General features: G+C 39.0%; 1 pseudogene; it reads right to left on the bottom strand.

Moving 5' to 3' along the window:
• Nucleotides 1-261: 261 nt before the first annotated feature.
• LOC149196167 (uncharacterized) lies at nucleotides 262-1,356 on the bottom strand (annotated as a pseudogene).
• Between the last annotated feature and the right edge of the window lie 11,546 nt (nucleotides 1,357-12,902).

A 12,902-nucleotide genomic window follows, 5' to 3' on the forward strand; every position in this document is an offset into this window, starting at 1 on the left:
TCTACGCATTGAAAAATGAAATAGTTAAAAGTCTAGATTTAGATTTGACATCGGATTTTCTTTGATTTGGCCGTCGAGTGTAGGAGATCCAATAAGTTCTTTTATAAAATACGATAATTTCTTTATAAAAGGTTCCAAGGTTACGAGGTTTCATGTTTTGTTGGGATATTTGCTTATCGTCATCAATAAATGGACACATTCACATGAAAAAGTGAGATAGATAAACTTTTGAACTTATACTAAACTTGGTTGCATCATTCTCTAAGCGAATTTGGTGGAATAAATTCTGCATGCCGCTATCTTCTTTCTATCACCGTACTCTTCCGCTGCAACCCTGGAAGTACGTGCAACAGAGAGTACTTTCTCCAAATCCGCCTGTGTCAAGGGTCTTGGTGTCTCGGAGGTTATGTCATGGCCGTTATTTTCCTTTTCGAGCAATTCTGTAATTGCTAAATATGCTGCTTGCTTGCACATCTCTGTTATGTCTGAACCAGTGTACCCTTCACATAAACTCGCAATGAAATTATAATCAATACCACTGTCTACATTTTCATCTTTCAAAATCGCTTCTAAAATTTTTGCTCTCTCTGAACTGCCAGGGATCCCAACTTCAAAAACCCTAGGAAGCCGACGTAGTATTGCTTCGTCCAGCTCTTCGGGCCTGTTGGTTGCAGCAAGAACGACAACCCTAGCTCTTTGATCTGTTGTAAATCCATCCCACAAAGACATGAATTCTGTTTTCATATGTCTAGAGCTTTCTTGTTCATGAGAACGTCGCCTGCCTAAAAAGCTATCTATCTCATCAAGAAATATAATGGCGGGTTGAAGCTTGTATGCTAGTGTGAACACAGCAGTCACAAGTTTCTCAGAATCACCAAACCATTTGCTTGTAAGATTGGATGTCCTTACATTGATAAAGAGAGCTCCTGATTCTTTTGCTATTGCCTTTGCAAGCAATGTTTTGCCAGTACCAGGTGGACCGTACAACAAGATTCCTTTGGGTGGGCTGAGGAGCTTGTAATGTTGAAACAAATTAGGTTTTTGTAATGGAAGGATAACCAGGTTACGAAGTTCCTTTTTAGTTGTTTCCAGCCCTCCAATGGAATCAAAGGTGGTATCAATATCGTCTGGGTTGATAACATCATGGGCTATCACATTCTCATAATAGTTTGTTTCTATCCTGGGCCGACCCAGCCGTTTGGCGATTTCGTCCGCTTTTTTCCCTCGCGCGTTCTGAGCTGGTTCTTTGTGAGGATCGAACTTCTTAAGCAATAACCGTAAAAATAGGCTGGTCACTCCAGCGCTTACGGTATACAATATCAGATCGTGCAGAAGCCTTTTCTTGTCGAACGACATGATAAAGATTTATGAATAATTGCAGGGACAGGACTACATATGGTCGCAGAGAAATATGGCAGCAGGGAAGTATCGATACTGATTGTGCAGAACACAACAAATCTCGCTAAATTTTATTGTAGCGATACTTATTTATAGCCAAGTTTTTCGGTCATACCGACGGTAACGTCCTTTGATAACGTTTGTGTATATATATAACCCTAGGTAATACTTAGTAGAACTGATTCGTTATTGTTATAAGGGATTGTCCGGTATAATTCGTCCGATAGATCCAATTTTATTTTTATTGAGAATTTTAGATAGGTAAACTAATGCAATTATTAAAAAACAAATAACTTAGATTGTGATTTAATGTTTTTTGGGTGGATATTAACTGCGTTATAAGATTAATTATCATGGAAATCACATGAAATTTATGTAAGATAGAAAATGTATCATATGAATAGTTTAGGTCATCAAAATATCAAGATAATATTTAAAATAACATGAGGTAAAAGCATTATTATTAACCATGATTATATATATATAGATAACATGAAGTAAAAGTATTATTATTAACCATTATTTTATATATATATAAAATAATAGAGCTCTTTGGAGAAAGTAATGATACAAAATCTTTAAAAAAGGGAATGTCAAAGTAACAAAAATGTTTTGTTAAGAGTTATTATATTAACGAATAGAAAATTTATGTAACATAGAAAATGTATCATATGAATAGTTTAAGTTATCAAAATAATATTTAAAATAACATGAGCTAAAAGCATTATAATTATATATATGAATGAGAGAATAGAGCTCTTTGGACAAAGTAATGATACAGAATTTTTAAAAAGGGAAATGTCAAAGTGAGGAAAATGTTTTGTTAAGAGTTATTAAAATAATATAATATAAATATACTTAAAATATTTAAAAAAATATTAATTTATATGAGATAAATTAAAAGTTAATTCATATTAATAATAAGTTAATTTTAAAGTGGTTATTAATTGGAAAAAAAAATTAGTGTAATTGTTTTTTACTTAATTAGTAATTATTAAGGAGAAATTTAATAATGAATTAGCTTTTTACTACTCATATATATATATATATATATATATTATTTTTTAATGAATTATATATATATTTTAATAATTTTAGTTGTAAATCAACTAAAATTCATTAAAATAAGGTCATAAAGATTCAATTTATATAAATTTCTACATAAATTGAATTAAATGTTTTCCTAATGACTTGGCTGACGCTAATAATTAAGTAATATCTTTTCGCAAATTTGTGTGGCGCTGTCATGTAGCACCTATTATACCTGTAGCACGTATGGGCTCATTCATTTATCCATTAATTGGGTATTATTCTTTTTGAAGAAAAATATTTGCCTATTTTGGGCAGTTTAAAATTATGGTTCAATTTTATTATTTTTATTAATATTCAAAACTATTTATCTGCCATATGATTGGTTCAGGGTTTATTCTATAATAATTGTGTTGACGATGTTGGAATCGCCAACATTTAGGGGATCTCCCCGATATGAAGTCCCAACTAGCCTTCACACCATTTGGTGTAGGAGTCCCATCCGGTACAATGGCCTGATTGCCATAATCTTAAAGGTATGCCTTAGCTTTTGCTTGTCAGCACATGAGAGTGGTTTAATTAGTCTTCGAGCAGTGAGGTTTGTGTGCCTAGTGAGTGCGTAGTGTTACTTGTGTCAAGGTTCTTTCACTGCAGAGGGAGAGGGTGAGAGTGAGTCTCAAGTTGAAAGGGAATAGTCCTAACTCTGTTAGAGACACACGCCATAACAGGACATGCACAGATTTCGGCAGAGTAGTCCACATGAATGCGGCAGTCACAAACACAAGGTGAACAGATAGCACGTACAACACCCAACAAAATAGTCCACACAAGTGTGAGGGTCCTTATAACAAGTTTACGAGAATGAATCTATCGAGTGTTTGGCAAAATAGTCCACACGGGAAAGATAACGTTAACAACTGATACAACACATTTCCAAAACCATATGTACTAAAACAACTAAAATGGTTCAACTTTCTTAATACAGGTTAAAGCAACATGCATTATAAGCGTCCAAAGAATAGTATTACAAACAAATACAATACATGTGTGAAAATGTGCTAGCTTGTTAACAGGATTCTAAATTAAGAAAAAGTTTCAAGATGCATCCATACACCATCACATCACTAACCCCGATAATGGGGCATTAGAGCCACTGCTCACTCCTCAAAGAAAAGACTATAGACTCTCAAGGTTATGTGGGAGGAGCCAAGGTGAAAAGTATTTTGCATGTACAAATGAGGGGTATATATAGCCAAGGGTGAACTTGACCCTTGTGACTCTTCGAATTCCCCCATGACTATTTGACTTACATGAATCTTCAACTGACATGACTCTTCAACTTCGTATGTGAGTCTCTTGGACTTCCACGTTACAATACATTTATTACAAAAATATGGTCCACATTAGTGATGTGGCCGAGATGACTCATGACATGACTTGACATGATAGTGCTGGTATGTTCATGTTGATGGTGTTGTGCATGTCGACCTATAGTGCTGCTGAATGATGAGTGTGCTCTTGGTGTAACATAGCTTCACCTCCGCATGACAAGGTGTGTAGAGTCTTCGATGGTTTTGGTGTTCTATTGATGTTGCATGTGAATGTATCCCCTTCGCTGGTACTTGTCATGCTTTATGTGTTCATCCATTCGTGAACAAGTCTCCTAGCATGCGCTCCTTATTCATCCTGTTCATCATTGCACCATGTCTCATCCATGTACCTATATCTGCAATCACTCATGATGAGATGACATCAAATCCAAAAATATCCTAGTCTACCATGATGCATCATCTTTCGTTTTCAGGTGCAGTTGACTGGGAGAGAGGACAAGGCTTTGAAACTACGTAGAGAATAATTCAAGTCGGGATGCGGGGCTTCGGGGCACTGCCAAGGAAAATTACGCAGAGGTTACTAGGAAGTTGGGATGAGTAGTCTGAAACAACAGTGACATTTTACAGGATCTAGATCAGCTAGGAGGCAGAACGACGTAATTTTTTCAGGGAAGGCAGTGCGGGAAGCATATGACATTGGCAATGAAAACTACACAGATTCTCAGGGGAGTCTGGGAGTGGGTTGTGCGAGCTTGCTAGCCAAAATTGTGAAAAACTTGGAGGAAAGCATGCAGCGTATGTCTGCGCAGTTTCCAGGCTGAGCAGGGTGTGAGGCAGCTAGTGGATAGTTCAAGAAAACTGTGTAATTTTTAGGAGGATCAGCAGGTGTGCTGACAAGGGCATTGACTAACAGAACTACGCAATTTTTAGAGACAGTGCGGTGACAGGCACCTACCTACGTAATTTTTAGAGACAGTGCAGTGACAGGCAGCGGGTGCCTGTCCCTCATGTTTGTGCAAGTCAGCAGAGGCAGGCATGCTGAAAACGTTTACAATTTTTTTTGGAGTGAAGCCCGAGGTCACTACCTGGTCAAACTCTCTGGTTGACCAACAGGAGGCTTGATGGATTGGCTTAGAGGCAGTGCAGATTGAGATGGCTTCTTGGGAATCTTCTATGATGTTCTGGGTGACAATCAGTTAGTTTGACTCCAGGATTGCATAGTGCAGACTACCTAGGAGGCAGCCTTAAGCTCTGTGCAATTCTGGGCAGCAGTACTTAGTCAGTTAGGGTTGAGATTGCGTAGTGCAGCTCACCAAAGGTCCAACTGATGGAGGGTGGTCTGACAGGTTTTCAACAAAATGAATAAGTGTGTGTGTAAGTAGACTTGTGTATACATGACCTTGCGAACACACACTCAACACGACTTGACGACAAGACACCTCGAACCAACAAGACAACATATCCTTAGTGTGACTGACCGAAGGGTGTGAGCAACAAATGCGACACTTGAGATAGATCATTGAACAACCATGACGACACTTACGTGACATTGCATACAACTTCATGTGTGAGTATGACAAATGCTTACATAGCGAATACAACTTGTACACACGAAGAAAGACCTTCAACATATCCAGAACATGAATGCAAGCACGACATTGTCACTAATATGCTAAAATATGTCCAGTGAACAGTCAGGCCAAGAAGGTGTAAAGACTCGACACAAACTCACGGAATGAGCCTAAGTGCTTGCAAACATCAAGGGAAAAACCAAGAAAGGTTTGAAATTAGATGTGGGCCAAAATTTAGGAGGGTGTTGCAGCCGCTAAAACAAATTTTTTTGAGTACTTTTGTTGCAATTTCATGCATTATTAACCCCTCATCTTGCCAATACAATGAAAAACCAGGCTCTTCTCATTTATATTTTATGCAGGTTTATTCGTTAACTGAATCTTTCAAATAGTACACAACTCTTCATGGATAATTTTTATGATGTCAGTCGAGAACAATCAACGTTGTAGAGTTATTAACCAAGTGCTAGTGTGCACTGTACTTCTTTCCAGGATTTTAGATTTATATTTAATATACATGTAATTAATCAACAAATCATGACTTAGTACACAACTTACAACTTAATAAAAAATGATTTATTGTTGATATCTATGCGTTGGTGTCTATGCATAGAAGGGATCCAAGATGCAATGTTTCAATGGAAAAGTTGAGAATGTAGTAGATGGGTCAATGGGATTACACACTAGGTTTCCACCAATAATAGAATATTGGAAAATAATCATGATGTTGTGCTCAAAAGGTATTGTCCATTCTATTTACAACAACCATGTTTAGCCAGCATCTACCCTACACAGGGTTTCAATCGTGCAAACAATCGACCTGATGAGAATCAAGAGTTGGATGGCTCATGTCAAGAATACCAAAATGAAGGTAATCTTCCATTTTCTCCTTGCGAAAAAATAAAAAATAAAAATCTTGTATTGACTTTTAATGTTTTCTCAAAGCCACAAACCATCTCAAATAAAGATCTTGTATTAACTTTTACTATTTTCTCACAACCATGGACCAAATTCTCGCAAACTGCATGAATAGTTGGATGTCGTAGTACTTTCAATTGGTTGTCTCCACAACAACAAATGAAACATCGAATTTGTCCCTAGTATGTTCTAGTCACGAGTGCAACGATTATGTTACCGAAGCAACATGAGAACAAAATCATGATAACCATGACCAAGCAGGTTTTTATCGCTTTGTACAACACATAAATGTTTAGTTAAGAGTGAAATTTACTCACAAAAAGGGTGGGTTTGTATTGGAAGAAGATAGAAGCATTCTTAAAGGAATAATGATGACATAATGCGTCCATGGGACGACTCATATTGCATGTATGCATGCATTTTATATATTTCATCTTATTTTCAACCAGTATTCTTATGGTGCGGAATCTTGGTAGGTTCCACTATAAAATCAACATGGCTCTCGAATTCTAGTAATGAATGACCCATATTAGTCATGGAAGATAAAAATGAGGTTACGACAAGCTTTACTTTTGACCTGTAGAATTTTTGAATAAAATTCCGTTGTGTGAAAGCATGTGTAGAATTTGGATGTTAATGGCCATTGAGTTTTAATTCACAGAAATCTGCCAATGCCAAATAACTTTTTATTTTTAATATATCATTTAGTTCTAAGAAACTTTCTTGCCAAATAACCTATTATTTTCAATATAGAACAATTATTTTAGGAGATCATATTATGGAAGTTTTTAGTTAAATAGGTTTACAATTCAAAGATTTGTAGTTATGAACATGTTGACAGTGTTGAACCCGCCAACATGTCAGGGGATCTCCCTAGTAAGAAGTCCCAACTAGACCTCAAACCGTTTGGTTTAGGAGTCCCAGTAGTGGGTTGTATGGTATCGCCTTGACCGTGATTGCGCGTAGAGGCAAGTAAGATGTCCTTGTTGGTAGCAAGGGTGTGGCATGTGCAACAAGCGAAGGAAGGTGTATGAACGGTTCTAACACATAGAAAGTGAGATTAGTGCGCCCTTGGAAACCTGTGGAAGCACGCGCCTTGGAAGGGAACACACGAGCGAAGATGCATCACGAACTAGAAAGTAGGTAAGCTAACAATCCAAATTGATGGTTAAACCAACAACACATTTCGACAAGATTCATACATACATATACAGAAAGAGCCCATACATGCATGCATAAGAAAATAAATACATATATCATTAGAGTAACCAAGAAAAATGAAATACAATAAGAACATATGCATGAAATGTGCTAGCTCTTCTATATTAAGAAGTGAAAGTTCCAATCATACAGTACAACCATGACCAACCACTAGTCCTGATAGCGGAATGTTACAGTCACTGCCACCTGCTCCTCTAAAGAGATATACTAGCTCTGCATTGTGGAGAAGCCAAGGCTCATTACAATACTCTCCAAGCTTTCTCTAAGATACTTCTAAAAAGCTTGGCTGACCAAAAGCCTCTACAATGAGTTATGAGGGACTATATATAGCAAAGGGTGGGGTGACCCTTGACATTCCCCCTTTGTCACTGTTCATTTACCCTCACGACTCTTCAACTACTCTATGATTGTTACATTCAACTATTAACACTTGAACTTCCACTTGACAAGACGTTACATACAATCTACACATGTACCCATGCAAGATAAAATAGGCTTAAGAAAGCCATGCAAGCTATCACTAACACTTGGACAGTTGTGGTGCAACCAACTCTTTGACATGCTTGCGATGATCGACAGTTTGGAACTGATGCCAAGCTTGGTCGTCCATGATGGTGTCTGTGCGCTCAATGGTGACATCTTGTTGAAAAAGAACTCTTACCTCTACTGCATACGGGTACACTGATATGGCTCCTCTGTCCAACTCGTCTGATAACATGCACATCATCGTCTTGAGTGCAGGTGGAACAACAACATATTGATGCACAATTTCTGTGCTAATATTCATGTGTGTGCTGGTGACCCTGTGCATCAACTTGTCAAAATACATGTTCAACTCTAGTCAGACTTTCTTCTTGTCTTCGCTTTGGTGGGTGTGCCAAATGGGTGGGATAGCATGCATGCACACAATGACATCCATGTTCCTGAATACCCTTGTATGTGATCGACAACACTGCTCACCATATCTTCTCCATGCGAGCTGCTAGATGGGTCCATAATCTGTATGGGCATAGTTTCATTAGTCTGTGCATGTTGCACCTCCTATTGTGTTTGTTTCTATTGCAACTCCTTCTCTCATCTCCGCAGCTCTTGTTCTTCCGTGAGTTGCTACTTTAGCACCTAAAACTCCTTCTCTGTTTCTCTCTGTGCCTTAACGCGATCCTCTTGTTGCGATGTTTCCTCATAGCCTCAATCTCTAAAGTTTCTTTCATTACAAGTGGATCTTCTTGAACTTCCAACTTTACTCCACCTCTGCATTGTCAACGACCTTTCTCTTACATTTGACGCATGTAGGTGTGCTACCTCTTGCTGCTGTTGATGGTGCTTCTCGCTGTGATGCCACTCCCATTTCATATTGATATCCTTGTCCATGAACAACTTGATGTCTTCATAGATAGGTAAGTTCATAGACACTTGATCGATTGCATCCCCAGTTGTGTTTTGAATGGTGTCATCGACTCTGCTCTCTTGGAAGCCATTGTATCTATGCTGCTGAGAGGTAGACGAACACTTATGACACATGGAGACATAGCAACACTCATGACAAGAAATCTATCATTCGAAAACCAAAACAACCTGGAGGACTGACATTCAACATACGTGTGTGACTATCTGTGAAGATTGCATAATCTTCACTGGGAGGCTCGGAGTCTGGCTACCAAAACTACACAAGTCATAGTCCATGCTATCAGGAGGCTGACTGACTACTAGAACTATGCAATGTATAGTCCATCCTAGCCTGCTAAGGATTGAAACTATGCAATGTGCAATTTTGAGTCAGCAGTGATATGCAAACCAGCAAATTACATTGCGCAGTTTCTGGGGCCAGCAAGGCACTACCTCCCAAAATTGTGCAATGCAAGCCTCGAGGTCAGTTTTGGTCCAGAATTGTGCAATTTTTGTAGGGAAGGCAAAGCCTTCACTTTGAGAAATGTGCAATGCTAGCAGGGCAAGGCAAAGTCCGGGCGAAGGTAGCCTAGACCTGCCGATGGGTGACTGAAAACATGATAATTTTAAATGCATGGTGATACTGAGTGTAAAAAAAGTGAATGATCATGCATTAAAATAGTAAGTGTAGGATTTAGAAAAATGGAAAACATGCATGTGTGTGAAGCGAGTCGCCGCAAGGACGACTGTCAGTGAAAAAAGAGTGTCATGCATGCGAAACAGTGAGATGCGAATGAAAACTGAAATGGTGTTTCTACAAGCTAACATACATTGAAACGACAACAAGTGCTCACTGAAATCAATCAGACAACACTCACTCAAGCTGAAACACAAAAAGAGATAGAAACACAATGCAAGACATGCAAAGCGGGCTTACCCTGAAACAGCTGAGCCGAATGTGTCGACGACTCCTAGATGCGATGTGGGATGTCAAAGATGCAAGATCGATGTGAGGAATGAGCTTTGCAGCATCTGGTTCATAATTTTTGTTAAAATCGAGATTATGACGCGCATGCCACAAATATAGGAAAAGCAACACTTGGTAGGAGGTTTCTAAAATGAGCATTGCATGTTACCTCTAGCTGCTAAAAATAGATCCCTAAATCTAGGGATGCCTTTGTATGTTGCCTTGGGAAAATAATTCCATGCATGCAAATCATTTTTCTCTGTCCCGAAGGGAGCCGGTCAACCTGAAGTCACATGCATTAGTCTGCGAGCCTAGGATGAAAATTTGCGCAGTTCCTGGGCTGAGCTGGGCTAGTTGTCCCAATGGGATTGCGCAATTTCTGGGGTTAGCACGTGACTGCCTCCCAGAATTATGTAATTTTTGGGCTGAGCAGCAATGTTAGGTTAGATTGCACAATTTTCTGGAGGAAGACTACATGACTGCTCTATACAATTCTGGAGCCCAATAGGCTGCCAGGATGATTTATGTAATTTCTGGAGGGAAGGTTGGCTGCCCTCCAAAATTGCGCAATTTTTTTAGGGAATCCTAACAGAATGATTTTCACAATTCTTTAGCTTAGCAGGCTGGCCAGCTGATTTGTGCAATTTCTGGAGGGAAGGCTATTTTCCCTCCAGAATTGCACAATTTTCTGGGGGAGCTACCTGGCCAACACATGGTCTAAGTGTGGAAAGACAATGTGTGAGGGGAGTGAAGCAAGCTGACATGCACAGGTTGACAAGACATTGAGAAACAATTGAAGCCTATATTCTTGATGGTGCAAGACATGGTGTTGAGTATGGTTGGTAGGGAGGCTCCAAAACGAAGCTAAGACAAACTTTTGGAGGGTGTTTGTAGCCACAACAACACTTTGTGACACACTGGTAGAACTCGAGCTCTATGAATGGACCTTGTTCGTGAAAATTAATTCTAACACCTCCAGAAGTATTGCTCAGTTCTCTGTTCATCTTGGTTTCCACACTTTCTTGATTGTAAGATGTAGGATCTACCAAGCCCTTGGTTAGTCAACACACATTCCAAGCCAAGTCAACATAGTTGTTTCTATTAGGGATGAGGGGTATATTGGTGCACAATTCATATGAACGGCAGAGTCTTAGTTTCATCTTTGGTGTTGCTTCGCTGCCAACAGGCATGGACAATACCCCAATGGAGTCATGCAGGAACAGAAGCATCGCTCCGTTGCCAGTGGGCCTAGTCAGTACCCTAGCAGAGTTACTTGCATCACCTCTCAGCTTAGGAAGCCTTTCTCTTCTTTCACCTTATTCATTTTTCATTTTTTTCGAATTTTTTTTCACAATTTCATTTTTTCATTTTGATTTTCATAACTGTGCATGTAACACTTATTCATTTCAGAGGCAGAAGAGGGATACCGACTTATTGAGAGAAGAAGAGGTTGTTCCTTTAGAGAAGGAGTTTATATATACCTCTAATGTGTTTGTTAATATTTTCCCCCTCACCTTACTCTACTTGACTAAGTTGACAAGGATTAACTCAAAAAAACTGACTAGAGTAGGTGACACTAGCTAGCATGCAAGTGTTGTGTTTTCACCAAGGTTCACTTCGAACAGTATGTATTTTCCATTGATATATCATGTACTGAAGACAACAAGTTTCTCATACAGAGGCGAGATGACAGATAACCAAGTATTGATAACTGCACAACTCCTCTTGTACTTTACCCAGCTTGTTTCAAGAGTCACACACGGTTTCATGCGAAACTAACCTATGGACGGAAATAAGCATACAAACAACAAAACAAAACAAAAGAAGAAGTAAATAAATAAGCAAAGCAAATAACAAAACAAGCATGCAAGCAAACAAAAATGCAAGATAAGAAGCAAACAAACCAAAATAAAACACTACTCCTACTCCTAAGCTAATGGTGCATGGGTCTGCTCACATGAAGTGATACTTCCAATGCAGCCACTGATGCATTGGTCGACCCATGTTGGTGAAGGCATGGTTCATGAACAACACAACTATGCGAACTAGAAAACAAGAAATATATAACAATGAAGAAAGACACACTCCGAGTTTAGATGCAGCCACAGAACATAAGTGAGTGCAAGTGCATGGCATGCAATCTGTGGACTTACCATGATGTTGTGTGGCACTGCATGCAGATGTTAAGTGTACACATTCTCTTGACCGTGAAATGTAAGAAAATGTGAGAAAGGTAGACCACTTACATTGTGTAAGTGTGCTTGTTGTATAAGGTTCCTCCAACACGTGAGCAATCAGATTGTGTAGTTCGTGTGGAGGAAGCGAAATTTGTGTGTGAGATTGATTTTCAATGCATACAGATGAGTGATGAGGAGCCTCGGGTGTTCAAACAATTTCCTAATCGGAAGTGAAACCAACCTCAGGACAGTGAGGACCTGACATAGCCATCAGCTCGGGCTAAAGTGCCTCAACATTCTGCGGGGTTTCGACTTCATCGACAGATAGATCATCGTAGACCAATGTCTTAAACAGATTAAAAACAGTTGAATCAACATTGTGCTCAGATGAAGAAGTAGAGAGATCACGACAACCAAGATCAGAAAATTCAGGATGTTTGTCGGCATCCTCATGATTACATCACACAGAGGAGTAGATGAGAAGCAAGGATGTTCACCCTATGCGTTTCTGGAAAAAGTAGGTGAAAAATCAAGTGCATTTTCAATGAATGATTGGTCTTCTCCATTTTCGGATGATGGGCTGACATCCAGTGTGTTCTGTGAATGATCAAAAATGGGTGAATCTGTAGACAGAGATACACATGGGAAATCAAGGATGGAAAAATCATCAAAGATGTCCAGGAAGAATGGAGGAGGCTCAGATAGGAGGGAGTCATCCTTCATTGAGGTTTGATGCTCAAGCTCCTAGTCACACTCTTCATGAATGCCAGCGCAAGTTGGTTGTGAAACACCAACTTCATCGATAGCTTAATCCTCATTCACAACAAGAGTAGAGTCTGGAATGGAAGAAAACAAGACAGTGTCATTCGAAGGATCATCATAATATGAAGGCAGAGGTTGAGTT

This window comes from Pinus tabuliformis, chromosome 2_2 (assembly GCF_031772625.1).
Source record: "Pinus tabuliformis cultivar Carrire ecotype Pingquan chromosome 2_2, CPIR1, whole genome shotgun sequence".
Classification (NCBI taxonomy): Eukaryota; Viridiplantae; Streptophyta; class Pinopsida; order Pinales; family Pinaceae; genus Pinus; species Pinus tabuliformis.